Genomic DNA, 19,326 nt, shown 5'->3' with positions numbered 1-19,326 from the left:
AATCTCACAGTTCTAACTTGCAAACCGTGTGACTGTCGAGTCTTCATCACTCAAACTGTAACAGTAACACAGTATCTGCTGGTAACAGCAATTTTGTGGAATCGTTTCACCACTTTTTTAGACCATCCTTTGCAAGGCCACAGGAGACAAGAAGTCTGACACATAGTCAACGCCTAGAGAGGATGGTACAGGAGTATCTCCAAGTGAACATCGAAGCCATGACTGTGTCACTGGACCCTTGCTCATTTTGGGATTCCAATCTGGAAAAACGGCCGGAGCTCGCCACTCACGCCTTGAAGATCTTGTCATGCCCCGCAGCCAGCGTTCTCTCTGAACGTGTGTTCAGCGCTGCTGGTGGTGTGCTGACAGATAAGCGCACGCGGCTGTCCACTGAGAATATAGACGTTCATAAAGATGAACAAATCATGGATTCGCAAGGACATTTCAACCCCTGTGTCATCCTGGGGAGACTAAAAGCTTGAGGATTTGGTAAAATCACCTCACCAACCGTTTTAAGCAACTGTGGGGCAATTGATGCCACTTAACCCTAGAACGCATGACCATAAAAATCTACACTTTCACATAACTAGGGCCTTTTAGGACCGTGTGCAAATAACATGGAATAACTCAAAGTCAAATGACAAACAACTATATACATGAAGAATACCTAGAGTTTCAAAATTCTAACTAAAGTAATCTTGCAGAAAATAGAAAACAATTAACAGGGCAGGCCTGCGAGGCCCCAGGTATGCGTTCTAGGGTTTTTAAGTGGTGTCTGTGCCACAATTTTGGGAAAAAATGGAGACTCTTTTTGGAGTCCCCTTGCTGTGTCTTACGTGACGTTGGCATCGTCAATTTCAGGTGTTGGGTCGCTCCCCCCCCCCTTTTAACTGTAAGAAACTACATACACTATGGCTTTGGGTAACACAGATGGTTGAGTCTGAAGAGCTGTTTACTCAGAGCTCTGCTCCAAAGCTTCAGTGTCTGCTAGTCAGCGTAGAATTTTTAACTGCATCTAGCCTAAGCAATACTTTGGGCGTAGCAGCCCAGCTGCGAAGCAAGCTGCACCGCCTGTGTATCTGTAGCACCCTGAGGATTCGGCTGCTACAGGGGTATTGCACCTCAACCCAGAGGTGTGATATTCCACTCCCGGGTAAGGATGGAGTGTGGAACTGAGCTCGGTAGGCTGCATGCACTACACACATCCCATTTCCGGGGAACAGGCCGACGGTACTCCCACTTAGAAATGTGCAGGTACGACCGAGTCTGTTCCTGGCTGGAGTGGGAGGGGGGTGGAACATCCCAAGTAGTGTAGGGGCAGATAGGGGGAGCAGCCTGGGTAAAGATAGGAGCTCATTGGGTGCTGGTCACCTGAGCTCACACATAGAGGGTGTATATAAGGTGGGCACCATCAAAGAACAGGGTCAGTCTGTCAGCCTTTGCAGAGAGAAGTCAGAGGAGGAAGAGGAGCAGAGAAGCCCCAGAGAGAGAGAGAGGAGAAAGCAAGAAAGACCCAGAGGGGGAAACAGAAAAGGAACTCTGAGAACCCAAAGTCCAGCAGCGGGTGAAGAGTTGGCATCAGGGTACCGGAACCCAAGCTGGTGGGGGCAAAAACACACCCCAGCCAGAGACCGGAGGCCGTGGGCAGCGTCTGCCACGGCCACCCACCACATCCACCACGAAGGCATACCACGTGGAGGGTCAGGGAACCCAAGGCCAAGGGTCTCCCAACAGAAGGCCCGAGGGAGCTGGACCTGGGTGGATCACTAGTGGGGACGGCCAGAGAAAGGACAGAAGGAGAGCTCAGGGTCACGCTCCGGACTTGCTTGGGGGTTGGCTGGATCCAGGACCTGGTGGATGCAGCACGGCTCGGGAGGTCACTTGAAGCTGGAGTGACCGGAACATCAGCAGTGAGTAAATACCCTTAACTGCATAACCCGACTCTGTCTTCCTTTAACATCTATGCTGCACCACCACAACCCCCATCCTCTGCACCTGACCCCCTGAGGCTATACCCCACCCGTTGGGGGTTATACCACCAAAAGCTGCACCAACACCATCAGCCTCAGCGGACCCTGCTGCAGCGGCGGCCATAGTGACCGCAATACAACGGGTGGCGTAGTCGACATTAAGAACTTATTAACATCTGTAGGACTGCCACATACAACTGAGTTTGACACCCTGGGCACGGACCGGGTCACAGCCACTCGGAAGACTACAACTCCCATCTGATCCGGCTCCGGATATTCCCCCTAAAGAATATGGCCCAGGGGGCGCGTCATATCTAATAAGAATTTTTAAATGCATCTAGCCTAGGCAGACTGTGGGGACCCCCAACCAAACCCAGATGCTCAGCCCCCCTACCGCCCCCCTTTCCTTGACAATACAATAGTGTAACTCTTACAACTGGATGGTTGAGGATCGGTCACAGCTTTAATAACTCTTTATACTCATTCCATTAGAAAGGCATTTTATTTCTAAAATAATTCAGCTTGTTGCAGCATGCCCTGGGTCTCCACTCCGGCAAGTTGGCCAACAAGTGTAACTCTCCAACATGTCCTTTCTATTTCCAGGCCACAGAGGATCCTGGGTACTCGTATGCAGGACTCTGACCCCCACCCATCACTCTTAACGCTTGTTCCACTCCGTCCTGGAGTCCTGACAGGAATATGTCCAGTCCAATATCCATTAAGTGAACACCGTCGGGCCGTATGAGGCCTGCTTTATCTCCTTCCAGTTGTTGGTGTCGTATCACTACACCGCCTCTGTCTCTTCTAAATTTTGCCATCCGAATATTTATTACCCGCCTTGTCCGTTCGATGGCCGTGATGTCTCGCGCACCTTGCCATACCGCTATCGGCACAATCTCTGACCATACTATAGTTAGTTTTGTGAAAAATTCTCTGAAGCGCTCAGTGTCTAGTTTCATTATTGCCATTAGTTATGCGCTCTTGTGATGACCTAGGTTGTTTCCCCCGGCCTGTATAACTAAGATGACCAGACCTCTTGCCTCTCTCCCTACCTTGATTACCTCCATTAGTACCTGTGGCCATAGCAGGCCTCTAATACCTCTCCAGTTGAAATATGTGTTATGAAACTCTAATTTCCTCCCGCCTGGGCGGACTTTCGCCCTTTTTTCTGCCCAATATATATACGAGTGGTCTATCACCCACACTGTTGGCTTAGCGTCACCTGTAAAAGAAACAAACCACGTTAGGATAACAAGTCCGGTCTTATGTATCTCGCCAAACACGTGGATCGCCATCTCCCTATCCTCTGAACTTCCGTTTCTGACAGTCCTGCTCTTGCTGCTTCCGTGGCCGCACCTATGCGGAATGAGTGTGTCCCGTAATCTTTGGGGTGGTTCCCTGCCGATGTTATGTGTGTCACCCTGGCCTGGATGCCACAAATATAATAAAGCTGTGTCTGAGAGCAAGGGGGAGGTTCTCTGGTCAGGGGAACATTAGCATGCAATACCTCCTGTCTCAGGCCAGTAGGGGGAGCAGGCTGCCCCTATAAAAGCTGGAACTGGGGGCAGGGTTAGAGAGAACTGGACGACCTGTCTCTGGATTGAGAGGTGTCCCAGAGCAGAGAGAGACAGTTGTATTGCACCCTAAGAGGACGTGTGGCGGTAGGAGAGCCACAAGCCAGGGACAAGAGGTGAAGTGCTCCTGTCCTGGCAGACAAAGAACCCAATTTACCAGACTTTGGCGTCTGAGGCTGTGAGGACTCCACGTCCTACAGCAGAAAACCAATCCGCAGGGGACTGTATGTTCCTTAGCCTAAGAAGCCCGGAGGTTCTGCCACACCAGAAGGGACCAGCAAAGCCGTACCAGGCCGGGAATAGAAAGGGACCCAAGTTGCAAGCCATACGGGCGAGAAGACACGGTGAGCTCGGGAACGTGGGCTGTTACCCTATAAGGAGGAAATAGCCAGAAGGAGCGCAGAGAGCACGGTAGGCCTACACCCTCACCCTGACCAGGGCCAATTTCTCGTTTGCTCTCAGACATCCAGGCCCCCCCTCCTAGCCGGGCCTGTTTGTGGGTCAGTTCACCTGTTCTAGTAAAGACCCTGGACTGCAACCTGTTGTCTGTGTGCTCCTTGCTCCTCCAGCACTAACAGCGCTGGGACGCCCTACACCATCACCCCCATCTTCTACTATACTGCCCTGGGGCCGCACTCTTCCCGTGGGGAGTCACACTACCCCAGCTGCATACACCATCAGCCCCAGCGGTCTGCCTTGCAGCGGCGGTTCGCACTGGCCGCAATCCACGGGTGGCGTAGTCGGACATTGCCAACAGCACATGGCAGACTACCAATGGTCTGACCACCCTGAGCTACGGAACTGGGTTGCCACTACTACCCCCATCGTTTCCCGATTGCCCGGCTCCGAGTGCCCCACGGCCCAGGGGGCGAGTCATTATGCATTTATTAAATATAGCTTGGAACTGGTATCTTGATAATGGCGTTCCATCAATGTGTGATAGGAAGAAATTAATTTGTGATCTGATGGTTATATATGTTTCTACTATTGTTACCCAACTCAGTGTACCGTTTGTGGGTTGTAGAAGTACCCAAGTGCCCCTGCCCGCTGGAACCGTTTTCGATTGGTGTATGCGTAGACGTATTGCATTATTGGCTATGACTACGTCCTGGTGTAATAAGCCTCCACTGGTGGTAATTTTGGATTGAGGGACTAATTCGCTTATGCATAGCGCCCCGCAGAAGGCAATTGCAAATGCAGTAGACAGTAGTGTTGCTTCAAATTGTGAGTGTCATGTTAATGGTGTTAGGGATATGATGTGAGAAATCAGTTTTAGTGACACGGGACGGGACGTCTACACTCCTGACTTGGCTGACCCCTTTTCCACCCTTTTATGGATTGTCTGATGATGAATCTTTGTCACATCTCCCCAATTCAGTAGTTGGAAGTGAAATGCTACTTCGGTCAGACACCGCTGCGCTGACGCCCCTGATATGCCCCTCATCATTAGCTGGTGGAGAAATTCTATGGTGACTTGTGATCTGGCTTGTTCACATTGGTCAACCCGTCTGCCTGCTACTAGTCGTGTCCACTCTTCCCATGCCTTACCGTATGATTGCCACATCGACGGGGCAACTGACGCTCTGATTAATGGCATCAACTATTCGCCACTAGATCCCATAGGGAGGGTGGGCAACTGTTGCCCGATGGGTGGGCGTTGGGGAAGAGCTCTGTGAAAATCTGCCAATTGAATTGTTATAAAGCGTTAGCAGCAGCTTTAGACCCCTCAGCATCGTGGCTAGCGCGGACCCATACATTGTGTTTTAGGCACAGGAATGCTAGCCGGCGTAGTAGGCCTAGCACTGGGAGAGATGATGATGCCATCTTATTAATGCAGTGTGCTAGGCTGTTGTTTTTTGTTATGAAGCGTATATTTTTGTTAGCCAGGCGTGCGCCCCATATTTCTATTGCTACCACTATTGGGAAGAAAAATTATTTTCAGGGCTAGATGCAGCTAAAAATTATTATTAATTTCAAAGCTGGTGGAGCTTGGTATAGATGGCCTAATACAATGAGTCCCACACACTGCTAGAAGGCCAAATATTTTTTCAGAGCTAGATGCAGAAAAAAATTATATTGAATTTGCAACCTGATGGAGGTTAGTATAGATGGACTAATAGAACAAGTCCCACACACTGCTAGAAGCCTAAATATTTTTTCAGAGGTAGATGCAGAAAAAAATTATATTAAATTTGCAACCTGATGGAGGTCAGTATAGATGGACTAATAGAACAAGTCACACACATTGCTAGAAGCTGAAATATTTTTTCAGAGCTAGATGCAGAAAAAAATTATATTGAATTTGCAACCTGATGGAGGTTTGTATAGATGGACTAATAGAACAAGTCCCACACACTGCTAGAAGCCTACATATTTTTTCAGAGCTAGATGCAGCAAAAAATTATATTGAATTTGCAACCTGATGGAGGTCAGTATAGATGGACTAATAGAACAAGTCCCACACACTGCTAGAAGCTGAAATATTTTTTTCAGAGCTAGATGCAGAAAAAAATTATATTGAATTTGCAACCTGATGGAGGTCAGTATAGATGGACTAATAGAACAAGTCCCACACACTGCTAGAAGCCTAAATATTTTTTCAGAGGTAGATGCAGAAAAAATTATATTGAATTTGCAACCTGATGGAGGTTAGTATAGATGGACTAATAGAACAAGTCGCACACACTGCTAGAAGCTGAAATATTTTTTCAGAGCTAGATGCAGAAAAAATTTATATTGAATTTGCAACCTGATGGAGGTCAGTATAGATGGACTAATAGAACAAGTCCCACACACTGCTAGAAGCTTAAATATTTTTTCAGAGCTAGATGCAGAAAAAAAATTATATTGAATTTGCAACCTGATGGAGGTTAGTATAGATGGACTAATAGAACAAATCCCACACACTGCTAGAAGCCTAAATATTTTTTCAGAGCTAGATGCAGAAAAAAAATTATATTGAATTTGCAACCTGATGGAGGTTAGTATAGATGGCATCACCGTGGACTCATACAGTCCAAATGAGGTGATAAAGGCAGAGCATTCCCGTGCCTCGGAGGTCAGGGGAATCTGCCAATATCCCTGGCTCAAATCCATGATGGTCAGGTACTTAGACCCGACCAACTGATCGAGCAGGTCATTGATGCGCGGCATTGTATACGCATCGGTGATCGTGACAAAATTGAGCCCCTTGAAGTCCACGCAGAACCGGGTTGTCCGGTCCTTCTTCGGGACGAGGACCACAGGCGAGGCCCAGGTGCTTCTGGATGGTTGGATGACCCCCAGCTTCAGCATCTTGTCAATCCCCTGGCGCATGTGCTGCTGTACCTCCAGGGAGACCCGGTATGCTGGACACCGGATTGGGGGGTGATCCCCAGTGTCCATGTGATGGATGGCCAACTCTGTCCTTCTGGGCTTGTTGCTGAACACATCCCGGAAGGGGTGTAGGGTTGCCCACAGCTGAGACCGTTGGTCCGAAAACAGCTGGTGGCAAACCTCCATGTCCTCGATGGTCCCACTCGCCCTAGCCTGGGCGAACATGTCCGAGAGGATCTCCGCCTCTCCCTCCTCTGGCAGGTTGCACACGGGGAGGGCGCAGGCCTCCCACTCATGATGTTCCTTTGTCATGTTTACGTGGAAATCCTTCCACCTTCCCTGGGCGTGGTCCAGGGTGAAGGTACAGCATTTAGCCGCTGGTGCATGAGGTACGTGCCTTCCCAAGCCACCTGAGGCTTGTCCTGGGGTATGGGGACCAGTACCCACACCTTTTAACCCACCTGGTAGGTCCTCTTGCAAGCATTCTGGTCGTTCCATTGCTTCTGGCTGGCCTGGGCTTGCGTCATATTATCGTGCACCAGCTGCGCCAAGGCCTGCATTTTGTCACGGAAGTTCACAACATATTCGATGACTGACAATCCAGGGGTGGCTAAGTCCCCTTCCTAGACCTCCTTCACCAGAGTCAGGGGGCCCTGCACACGCCGGCCGTACAGGAGCTCAAAGGGGGAGAACCCCGTTGAGGCCTTTGGAACCTCAAGGTAGGCAAATAGCAGGTGTGGGGCATCTGGCGCAGGTGGTCTGGCAGATCTAACGGGCAGGCTTGACCATTAAGCCAGAAAAGTGCCAGCTGGGTATGAGTGAGGTTCACTACCTGGGACACCGAGTAGGTAGGGGAGCTCTGAAGCCAGATCCAGGGAAGGTGGATGCCATCGCATCCTGGCCCACCCTCAGGACCAAGAAACAGGTGATGCCCTTCCTGGGCACCGCCGGGTACTATAAGAGGTCTGTCCTTCACTATAGTAGCCTGGTGAAGCCCTTGACGGACCTCACCAAGAAGAAGCTGCCCTCCGCAGTCGATTGGACAAATGACTGTGAGTCGGCCTTCCGGGCCCTGAAGATCGTCCTTTCTAGCTCGTTGTACTACAGGCAGCCGACTTCACGTGGCCATTTGTAGTGCAGACCGACGTCAGTGACTTTGACCTCCATGCTGTGCTCAGCCAGGTCGACACTACGGGCCATAAACACCCCTGTTTTGTACGTGAGCTGGAAGCTCCTGCCGAGGGACGTGGCCTATTCCACGATGAAGAAGGAATGTCTGGCAATTGTGTGGGCCCTGCATCTTCTGCAGCCATACTTGTAGGGACGCCAATTCACCATGGAAACAGACCACAATCCCCTCAGCTGGTTACACACTGTATCCATAACGAATGGGAGGTTGCTATGCTGAAGCCTCGCGCTCCAGCAGTACCACTTCGCCATTTGCCACAAAAAGGGCTGCAACCATGGCAATGCCAACGGCTTATCTCGACAAGGGGAAGTTGCAGACAGGCGTGCGGGAACACCAGGTGGTGCTGCCCCCTAGTGCCCACTGAAGGATGGGAAGTGTGAAGAATATTGAAAACATAATCCCGTGTCAATTATTGTGCCTTGTTTGGTGGGGGATTATACAGATCATAGTGTACAGCACTGTAGCCGGACACTCTGTAAGGTAGGGGGCTGTGAGACACAGTGAGTGACAAAACTACCCACCTGCAACTGTGAGATGCCACAGGAGGCCCCCCTGTGGCTTCCAAGCCATGCAGCATGTTCTTTGTATCAGACAATTATAATTCAACACAGAGTTATGGGAATACGATACATCCCATTGATACACCAAATAGATTTTTGGAAACACACAAACCGGATGAATGTCACCCTGGCTTTCAGCACAGTCCAGCACATAGGGAAAGGGAGATACATGGCATAGCTTTGCGTGAGCCCTGGGGCCCCTGTGCTTAGTATTCTTGCATAGCAGGGGCCCGGCTGGATCCGATGACACCAGAACCGGCTCCCTAGGACCGTCCATTAAGGAACTATAGTCCATTATAGTTTTTGGGGCTTTCAGCTGAGAGAGGCCAGGCGTGGAAATTTAGGTTCAGGCAGGAGTGGGAGTGATCCAGAGTGATTAAGAGCCCAGCAACCCTGGCTCCATTGTCTTTTTCCCTGGGAGGTTGCGAGGATATGTGGCACCCCAGGGGGTCAGGTTGCCACAGTGGTAGTAATACCATGTCTGGGAGCAAAACAGGAGTTTCCTGGTCAGGGAACACACTACATGCAACACCTCCTGCCCCAGGCCAGAAAGGGGAGGATCCTGCCCTATATAACTGGATCTGGAGGCGGGGTTAGCTCAGACAGGGCTGTAGTCGAGTTGAGGACACAGAAGTGAGAAGCCAGGGACTGGAGCTTTAGATAGCTCGTCCTAGATAGCATACAAAGGACTGGACACCGGAGTCCGAGGCTGTGGGACCCTTCAGGCCCAGCAGCAGATACCGCAGGGCAGGGGATTGCAGGTCTCCTGGCCCAACAGAAGCCCGGAGGCTCAGCCACGCGAAAGGACCAGTACCGCCACAGAGGAGCGAGGAATACATACGGGTGAGCACAGCACATCACACTCAGGGACGTGGGCTACAACACGACTATAAGCGGGATAGCCAAAGAGTACAGTCAGAACATCAGGCCTACAACTCCACCTGGCCAGGGGAATTCTAGGATTGCTCCCGGACTGACCAGGCCCTCATCCCTAGCAAGTACTCCCGTTGGGGCCTATATAATTACCACCAGTAAAGACCCTAGGACTGCACTGCAAAGACTCCGTGCTATCATTACTGATCCAGGCACTATCACCACCATCATCCATACACGCTGCCCTGAAGCTACACTCTTCCTGTGGGGAGTTGCACTACCTTGCTGCACATGCCACCAGCTTCAGAGGACTGCTCCGCAGCGGCGGTTTCCAATAACCGCATTCCACAGGTGGCGTAGTCGGACTATATATAACAGAGACACATAGACTAGCCTGGTTTGACCGCCCTGGGTCACGGACCGGGTCACCGCCACGGTGACTACAACCACCAGCATCTACAGGCCCGGCTCCGGGTATCCCCACTGCCCAGGGGGCGTGTCAGATACATCGTGTGGGAGAAGTCCTGCACAAAGAGAGAGGGCCCCACAAGCCTCCCATGTGGCAGCCCCTCCCCCGCAAGCCAGGCTTTTCATCTGACTGGTAATTGACTCTTAATAACTGCTCTATATCTTTTGGAACCACTACTATTGTGTTTGCATCTCTCATCATTCGAGCAGCAAAGAGACCCAGCTACCTTCCAGAGGGCCATAGACCAGATCTTAGCCCCTCACAAAAAGTACGCCACAGCTTACCTCGATGATATTGTGATATTCAGCCCGGATTGGGGAAATCATCTGCAGAAGGTCCAGGCCGTACTGGATGCTTTGAAGAAAGGGGGGTTTACCATAAACCCAAAGAAGTGTGCCGTTGGGAATAAGAAGGGAAAATACCTGGGCTACATCTTTGGAAGAAGCATAGTAAAGCCACAAGTGAATAAGGTGGAGGCAGTCCAAAATTGTCCGAAACCGGTCTCCAAGGAACAGCTTCAAGCATTTCTGGGAATGGTGGGATACTATCATAGGTGTATCCCAAATTTCGCCATGATAGCCATACCCCTGACCAACCTTCTTAAGGGCACGAAGACGTCAATGGCCAAATGATCTCTTGAAGCAGAGATGGCATTCCAAGAGTTGAAACTCAGGACTACATGTCTTCATCTTTCATGTGAACACAGGCCTGGGAAGCTGCACAGTAACACAGATGCCAGTTTAGACTCCCCTGTTTGGTGACTGAAATTGCCAAGACCTATGGCTTTGGGCAGAGGGGGGGAATATGTGACAAAGTCACTGGCAAAGTACTGGAGGGGAGATATGTAGCACTGAGATTGTTACCACCAGTAATTCAACATAGGAAAAAGGTTCTAGCACACGAGGGGGTTAATCAACCATCTTTAGTGCTAGGATGATTGAACACCTGTAGAAAGGGAGGAGGTCAGAGGATAAAAATCCCAGCCTTTAGAGCATTTGGTGTGGGGAGGGCCTGGAGGTGAAAGCTCTGAGCTGTTTTGTCTTGTGAAGGAAAGCTAAATCTTGGATTGTTTGTTCCTGAAGCTGGTGGTTACCCGTAGGAACAAGGACTGTGCCATACGTTATGGTTATGTTTTTCCTGTTAGGCCAGAAAGGCCGTGTTTGTTTTGCTAACATTACTGTAGTTTATGCAGGGCTCTTAATAAACTCAGCAAATTTAAAGAGACAGTGTTCCTGTGTACCTCTATGTGCAACCGAGTGAGCCGATCTACCACAGTAATATCTTTTATAGATGGAAATTACTCTTTAATGCCAATTAACCCAGATCTTGGTGAGACCAATAGATGATCTAATGGGGGAATGTTCCAGCGGCATATGTTCTGGCTTTTTTCAACATGCCCATTATTTTTTTTCTGCCCGGTCATTTTGTTCTTTTGATATTTAGATATACAAAAACTAAAAAAACACAGACCTCACACTTAAAATGAGGGGTATCCTTTATTTGGTCAAGCTTTCAGTCCATATCAGAAGCAATGGAGCAATATCATTACTTGGTGCCTAGCCACATCTTGCAGTGATCACTTCAGGGCAGAAAGAAAATTGTTGACTGATGAATCAACAGCTTTACTCACCAAAAGGCAATGAACTTGAAGGTTGCAAAGTTCTACATTAGGCAACAGTTGTCTTGAACAGAGGTAGACAATTTGGTGGCCTGACACCTGCCACACTTTACTGACACTTGTCACAGCCTGCTGGCAATCTCTTTAGCAGTTCCTCCTCCTCTTCGGTAAAGTCTTTTCGTCAGTATGCACACATTTATGATGCCTATCAAAGCCCTTCTTTTGGTCATCTTATTTGGAAGAAATGCACCGCAATAACTTGTCTAATAATTTGTTCAGACAGTTACCATGTATTAAGTAATGCAGAAAAAATATTTCAGCTCACCTGGGTCAGCCTGCTCGGTCCATTTTCTCATGAGGCATGGTGCTCGGATTCTAGAGATCCCCGTCTGGGAGACATTAGGCTGTGATGAAAGGGTAGTTATCCGGAAACTCGTGAAATTGACTTAAAAAATAGCCTTTATTTTGAAAAAAATAAAAAACATGAGACCATAGTGCAAATAAAAGCATACAGAGGCTAACGCGTTTCGGGTACATAGATCCTTACTCATGGCATAGCAGTTACCATGTATTATTCTTTCATGCTCAGGCATGCTACAACACCAGCCTCTTAACCATCTCTAGTGTGACATCTTCATACCTAGGCATTAGCTTTCAGATACCTTTTGGCTGGCTAGCTCTTTGCATTGTTGGCAGCTTATCTTCACTATATTTGCAAATGCACTATAAACTAGCAGAAGTCAGCTAGACTCTGTGGTGGCAATCCACACTCTTTCTCTGTAATACTGATACTTTCTCATTCAGATAGGCTAGTCTCCTGCATCTAAAACAAACTATACTGACAACATCTCAAGCTAAAAGCTTTGTATAGGCTTCTTTTCACTGGGACTTGGTATAGTGCACTTTTATAGTGAGTGCTACTCACCCCCACTTGTTAGTTTGCTATGGTGCAGACTGCTGCACATTTCTCTTCCTGCCAACACGTGTCTGACCTCTGGTGGCCGAAAACAAGAATCTTTTACGTTGGGGTCTCCACTACAACAGTCCCCTCTAGCAAGTAATAAAAAAAATTCTTACTTTTTTTTTGCCCAAATTGCTTCCTGTATGATTATTAAAAGAGCACAGGTACAGAAAAATCCAAATCTTTAAGATTTAGATACAAGAAATATAGCTGGTGGTTGTTGATAATGCTATGCAATATATTTAATGTACATGGATAAACATAAAATAGACATTTCCTTTATTACGTAAAGGACATGTATAATTTTGCAACTATTTTTATTGTTTCAATGTATGTAAAATAAAGCAAAAAACGAATCATACTCGATACCACGAGTGGGATACCATGACGGAGAGGGGCCAGAAGATTGCAGCGGCTGTTTACACAAACTCCTGCATGTTAGAACCCTCCTGTTAGTTTTTTCTATCTTGTGTTTTGCGGTCACAAGACCATCTGCCTTTATATTCCAGCTCCGCCCTTCTGGCTGTGCTGGACTTCAGTGTTGTTTGACTGTTTTGCTAGCCTGGTGCTTCGGTGCCTTTCTCTGTCAGTTTGCTTGGTCCTCTGGAACTCTAGTACTTTTTGTCAGTTTGTCTTTTGTGTTCTACAACAATTTCTGTTTAGGAGGTGTCCCATTTTTTTCCCAGTCCTTAGTTCTATAAGGGACCCCTCCCTTAATTCTATAGGTCTTCGTTCAGACTAGCCGAGAACGAAGGGGGGTCTGTTCACTAGGAACAGGCAGCCCGCTACATTGTAGGGATTCAGCTTAGTCTTACTGTAGGGACAGTTTTCCCCTTTCTTTCCTTAGTTCTTGTTGCAGATCATAACAGTAAGTCCAGCCCAAAAAACTTAAAGGAAAGAAATTCGGAGATCAGTATGGCTTCCGTCCAGGATTTGGCTCAATGCCTGCAGGGATTGTCTCTGGAGGTGGCCGAGCTTCAGCAACACGTGAGTAGCTGTTCTGGAGCGCATTTTGTCGAACCGAAGGTAGGACTGACGAATGTTTTTTATGGTAAACAGCAAGATTTTTTTTCCTTTAAAAATGTTTGTTTGTTATATTTTCGTTTGAGACCAAGATCCTCTGGGAATGAATAACAGCGCATTGGTTTTATTATGTCACTTTTGCGCAAAGAACCACAGGGGTGGGCCTTTTCTCTCCAACCTAATGATCTGTGTTTAAGTTCTGTTGAAGAATTTTTTCTGCTATGGAGCTATTATATGACGATCCTAATCGAATCTCATCTGCTGAATCAGAACTTAGACGATTGAATCAGGGATCAGATGATGTTGAAAATTATTGCACACACTTCAGGAGATGGGCTTCAGAAGTTAAATGGAATGATTCTGTGCTGAGATGTTTATTTCTTGCTGGTCTGAGTGAAAGGGTTAAGGATTTGCTAATTACATTCCCTGCACCTGAGACTCTGCAGGAAGCTATGCAGTTAGCTGTTCGTGTGGACAGGAGACTGAGGTCCAGGGTGAATGATGTAAAGACTCCTGTAACGTCAGGTCCTAGTTCCCAGAAATTCTGCTCTGACAGCGGAGAACCAATGGAGGTGGGGGCAATGTCACTCTGCTCTCAGGAAAGAGACCGGAGATTCACCGAGGGTTTATGTCTTTATTGTGGTAAAGCTGACCATTTGATTAAGTATTGTGAGCGTCGTTTAAGTAAAGGAAAAAAAAAGGTCAGTTACGCCCGTATAGCTTGTTTACGCTCTGCAGGAGTATTTCTTTCTGGGAGTACTACTCTGCAGGGAGATTTGATTGAATTTCAGGTATTTGTGGATTGTGGCTCAACACTTAATGTAATTGATAAAGGGTTTTTGGAAAACCTTAAATTGAAATCCAAACCTTTGTCATCAGCTATTTCTGTGGTTGCAATTGATAACACTCCTTTGAAATGTATTACTCACAAGACTGCTGCATTTTCCCTCACTATCAATGGAGTTCACCAAGAAATTTTGGACTTGGTTGTTTTGGATAATTTACCCTCTCCAGTTGTTCTAGGATTGCCTTGGTTAAAACTGCATAATCCTTTATTGGACTTGTCTACTAATGTGATTAAGTCTTGGAGTCCGAAGTGCTATGATAAATGTTGTAATGGTCGCATTGCGACTGTGGAAAAAGGGGAATTACCGGTACCTATTCAGGATTTTTGGAGGTTTTTTTCGGAGGAGGAGTCGCAAGTTTTACCTCCTCATAGGGATTATGATTGCGCCATTGAGTTTGTTCCGGGTGCTACTCTTCCCAAATGTCGCTTGTTTAATCTAACTATCCCTGAAAGAAAGGCTTTGGAGGAATACATACAGACTAGCCTGGCTGCTGGTCACATTAGACCTTCTAAGTCGCCTGTGGCAGTTGGATTCTTCTTTGTTAAAAAAAGGTCAGCGGTTTACGTCCATGTCTGGATTTTCGTGAAATTAATAAGATTACCGTACGCAATTCCTAACCATTGCCGTTAATTCCTGACTTGTTTAACCAGTTAGTGGGAGCCAAGTGGTTCTCCAAAATTGATCTCCGGGGAGCATACAATTTGTTACGAGTGAAGGAGGGTGATGAATGGAAAACTGCTGTTAACACTCCGGTAGGTCATTTTGAGAATCTGGTGATGCCTTTTGGTCTTACCAATGCACCTGCAGTTTTTCAGAACCTTATTAATGACATCCTGAGACCTTTGATTGGTAAGAATGTGGTTGTGTATTTGTATGACATTTTGATTTATTCACCAGATCTGGAGTCCCATTGGCAGAGTATACGTGAAGTTTTGCAGTTATTGAGTGATAATTCACTCTTTGCTAAACTGGAGAAATGTGAGTTTGCTGTGCAGAAAATTAGTTTTTTGGGCTACATTGTCTCCAGCGAGGGCTTTGAGATGGACACTGTGAAGGTTCAGGCTGTGCAGGAATGGCCTAGGCCTATTGGTTTGAAATCTATACAGAGATTTTTGGGTTTTGCCAATTATTACAGGAAATTCATTAAGAATTTTTCTGTAATTGTTAAACCTCTAACTGATCTCACCAGGAAAGGTGCGAATACGGCCCAGTGGACTACTGAGGCCATTGAAGCGTTTGAGTATCTCAAAGAGAGGTTCAGTTCTGCCCCTATCCTTATACAGCCTGATGAGACCCAAGCCTTTTATGGTCGAGGTCGATGCTTCATCGGTGGGGGTTGGAGCAGTTTTGTCTCAGGAGAACAAGGGTGGAGTACATCCTTGTGCATTCTTTTCGAGGAAATTTTCGGAAACCAAACTGAATTATGATGTTGGAAATCGGGAGTTGCTGGCTATTAAACTCGCGTTTGAACATTGGCGTCATTTTTTGGAAGGCGTAAGATTTCCTATTCAGGTTTTCACAGATCATAAGAATTTGATCTATCTGGATGCTGCCAAGCGCTTGAATGCCCGTCAAGCTAGGTGGGAACCTTTTTTTTCTCGGTTTCATTTTTCTGTTACCTATATCTCTGGTACTAAGAATGTTAAAGCCGATGCTTTATCTCGCAGCTTCTCTCCTATGGTCGGTGCCGAGGAGGAGGAGAGCATTTTACAGAAAGGAGTTGTGGTGGCGGCGTTGGACTCCGTTTTGGAGAATGGGATTCTGAAAGCTCAAGACGATGCTCCATCTAACACTCCCCATGGGAGGTTGTTCGTGCCTAGAGCCTTTAGGAGAGATTTGTTTGTGGAGTGTCATGAGTCTCTGTTGGCAGGTCATCCAGGAATTTCTGAGACTAAGAGACTGATCAGTCGCAGTTTTTGGTGGCCTGGATGGCAGAAGGAAGTCATCAAGTGGGTGCGTCAATGTACTGTGTGTGCTAGGTCAAAGGTTTCACATACTCCTGCTGCGGGGTTGCTTTGCCCTCTGGAAGTTCCTAGTGCGCCTTGGACGCATCTCACAATGGATTTTATTACTGATCTTCCTTTGTCTGAGGGTTCTACTGTCATCTGGGTGGTCGTGGACCGTTTTAGTAAGATGTGTCACTTGGTTCCATTCATTAAGTTGCCCTGCGCCAAGACACTTGCTAAGGCGTTTGTTAAGGAGATTGTCAAATTCCATGGCGTTCCCACAGATCTTTCTGATAGAGGACCTCAGTTTGTGACTCGCTTTTGGCGTGCCTTTTGTGACAGGTTGGGAGTCCATTTGTCATTTTCGTCTGGGTATCATCCTGAGTCTAATGGACAGACTGAAAGAAAGAACCAGGATGTAGAACAGTTTTTGCGTTGTTTTGTGGCGCACAATCAAGAGGGGTGGTCTGAGTTTCTGCCTCTCGCAGAATTTGCTCTTAACAATCATACATCCTCCTCAGCTGGGTGTTCTCCTTTTTTTTGTTGTACTGGGAGACATCCGTCTTTTGGTTCGTTCTCCAAATTAGGGTCGGCGGTGCCGGAGGAGAATTTTTCCGGTGATTTGGAGAGAGTTTGGACTAATGTGCGTTGCAACCTTCAAGAGGCTAACAAGAAGTCCAAGAAGTATTTTGACAGGAAACGTAAAGAGGTTTTGTTTACTGTGGGTGACATGGTTTGGTTGTCCTCGAAGAACCTGTGGTTGAGGATTCCCTCTAAAAAACTGGGTCCTAAGTTTGTGGGTTCATTTAAAGTGCTTCAGGTTGTTAACCTGTCTGCTGTTAGGTTGGATGTTCCTACTTCCTGGAAGATTAATCCTGTGTTTCATGTTTCCTTGTTGAAAAAGGCTGACATATCTGATAGGGAAGCCACTGTCACAGTTCCCCCTGTGGTGGAAGACGGCGAATTTGAAATTTCGCGTATCTTGAATTCTAGATGGCATAGAGGGAGATTACAGTATCTTGTCTCCTGGAAGGGTTTTGGTCTCTAAGACAACTCCTGGGTAAGGAAGGATGATGTCTCTGCTCCTAGGCTTGTTAAAGCTTTCCACAGGAGGTTTCCGGATAGGCCTGGGCCTGGAGGATCCTCATAAAAGAGGGGGTACTGTTAGAACCCTCCTGTTAGTTTTTTCTATCTTGTGTTTTGCGGTCACGTGACCATCTTCCTATATATTCCAGCTCCGCCCTTCTGGCTGTGCTGGACTTCAGTGTTGTTTGACTGTTTTGCTAGCCTGGTGCTTCAGCGCCTTTCTCTGTCAGTTTGCTTGGTCCTTCTGGGACCTCTAGTACTTTTTGTCAGTTTGTCTTTTGTGTTCCACAACAATTTCTGTTTAGGAGGTGTCCCATTTTTGTCCCAGTCCTTAGTTCTATAAGGGACCCCTCCCTTTATTCTATAGGTCTTCGTTCAGACTAGCCGAGGACGAAGGCGGGTCTGTTCACTAGGAACAGGCAGCCCGCTACATCGTAGGGATTCAGCTTAGTCTTACTGTAGGGACAGCTTTCCCCTTTCTTTCCTTAGTTCTTGTTGCAGATCATAACACTGCACTAATTAGAACTGCTTCACCATCCTATTAAACAATCCAGGTTTTCCTTGCTCTGTCACTGCAAGGGTTAATCGGTTCAGTTGATCTCCTGGAACTCTCCATCCTGAAGTGTCTCAGCTGTCTTGTGTTGGCCACTCCCTTCTGATATACAAGCTCACCACTGGCACTTGGGAGTTGCCAGTGATAGTTTTTCCACTTCCTTGTTTGGAGTTATAGGAGAAGTTCAGTGTTTGGAGTTGGTGGTTGGAGAGTTTTTCAGGAGATTTCTGCATGGAGTTGGTTTGTGTGTTCATCCTTATCCGCTCTTATTTGGTTTCTCCTTCCTATTCCTCCCGTTTCCCACTCTGTTGTTTTGTGAGTGTATTTTTATGATTGTAGTTTTCTTTTATCTATGTCTATTTACCCCTGTCTGTCTGGTTAGTGTTTACCTATGCAATTCAAGCCTCACACCTCCCTGGGTGGGAAAGAAACAGATAAGGATTAAGATAGGAGCATAGAAAAGTACAAGACTCTGGCATCTGCACAATCGGGGTTAATCCAGGGGACAAGGATAGCCTAGGGCGCCCCTAGTTCATGGGATTGGGTAGGTGCCTACAGTCCCGTGACACCACCTATCTGAAAAATGCACATTGCCGGGGATCTTCCTGGCATAGTTGGTAACATTTCTGGGGGCATTTAACAGCCAACTCTGTCCCATGAACTCCTGCACATTGCAGTGATTTCCTGGTCTACTCACTTTAGGAAAGTTTTACATAAACCCCACCCATTCCATCAAGGAGTCCTGGGAGACCCAGAACAGTTGGCAACGGTGTTCTGGTGGTAGTTCTTGAGACTCTAGATTCAGTTCCATTGTTAGAAATCTAGGTTTGTACCCTGTACCCCAAATGTACCCTTGATGTGCAACCCCCATGAAACTTGTCTTATGCTTGTACCTGAGCTTGAGTCCTGGTATGATGAGCATGAGCCTGTTGCAACTCTGCTGCTTGTCTTGTAGCTCTGCCGCCTATCCCATGTCCAGTATTTTATAACCCTGGACCTGTGCTTCTGTCCAGTGCCCTACATTAGTTTATGTAATAATCTGCTCTTCCGCGACTGCATACTCACTTCTGCTATTCCTGTACAAACTCATCTCAGTTGGGTTCCTGTGTCATGTCTCCTGAATGTTGCATCCAACTATATCCAGAGACTGCACCAAAACCCTAAAATCTGCATTTGATGTTTTATACCGATTATTACAGTTTTATTTTCGCAAGCTCGACTCAGCTTTCCTTCTTTCCTAACTCAGCTCAGCAACTACTTTTACTCCATTCCCCTTCAGTAGCCTAGCTTATGTACTGAACCGTAACATAAACCCTGTGGCGTTTCATTCTTCAATGATAC

The 19,326-nt window shown here is 47.2% G+C and overlaps 1 long non-coding RNA gene across 1 annotated transcript in view; it reads left to right on the top strand.

Annotated features, from left to right (window-relative positions):
• Positions 1–19,326, top strand: part of LOC141153585 (uncharacterized) — a 100,441-nt gene that overhangs the window by 75,098 nt on the left and 6,017 nt on the right. The window lies entirely within an intron of this gene.

The sequence above is a fragment of the Phyllobates terribilis genome, unplaced genomic scaffold, assembly GCF_046119375.1.
Source record: "Phyllobates terribilis strain yellow unplaced genomic scaffold, ASM4611937v1 Scaffold_7__3_contigs__length_470593459, whole genome shotgun sequence".
In the NCBI taxonomy this organism is placed as follows: Eukaryota; Metazoa; Chordata; class Amphibia; order Anura; family Dendrobatidae; genus Phyllobates; species Phyllobates terribilis.
Note: the sequence above shows the minus strand (reverse complement) of the source record. Positions and strands in the feature narration are given on the sequence as shown.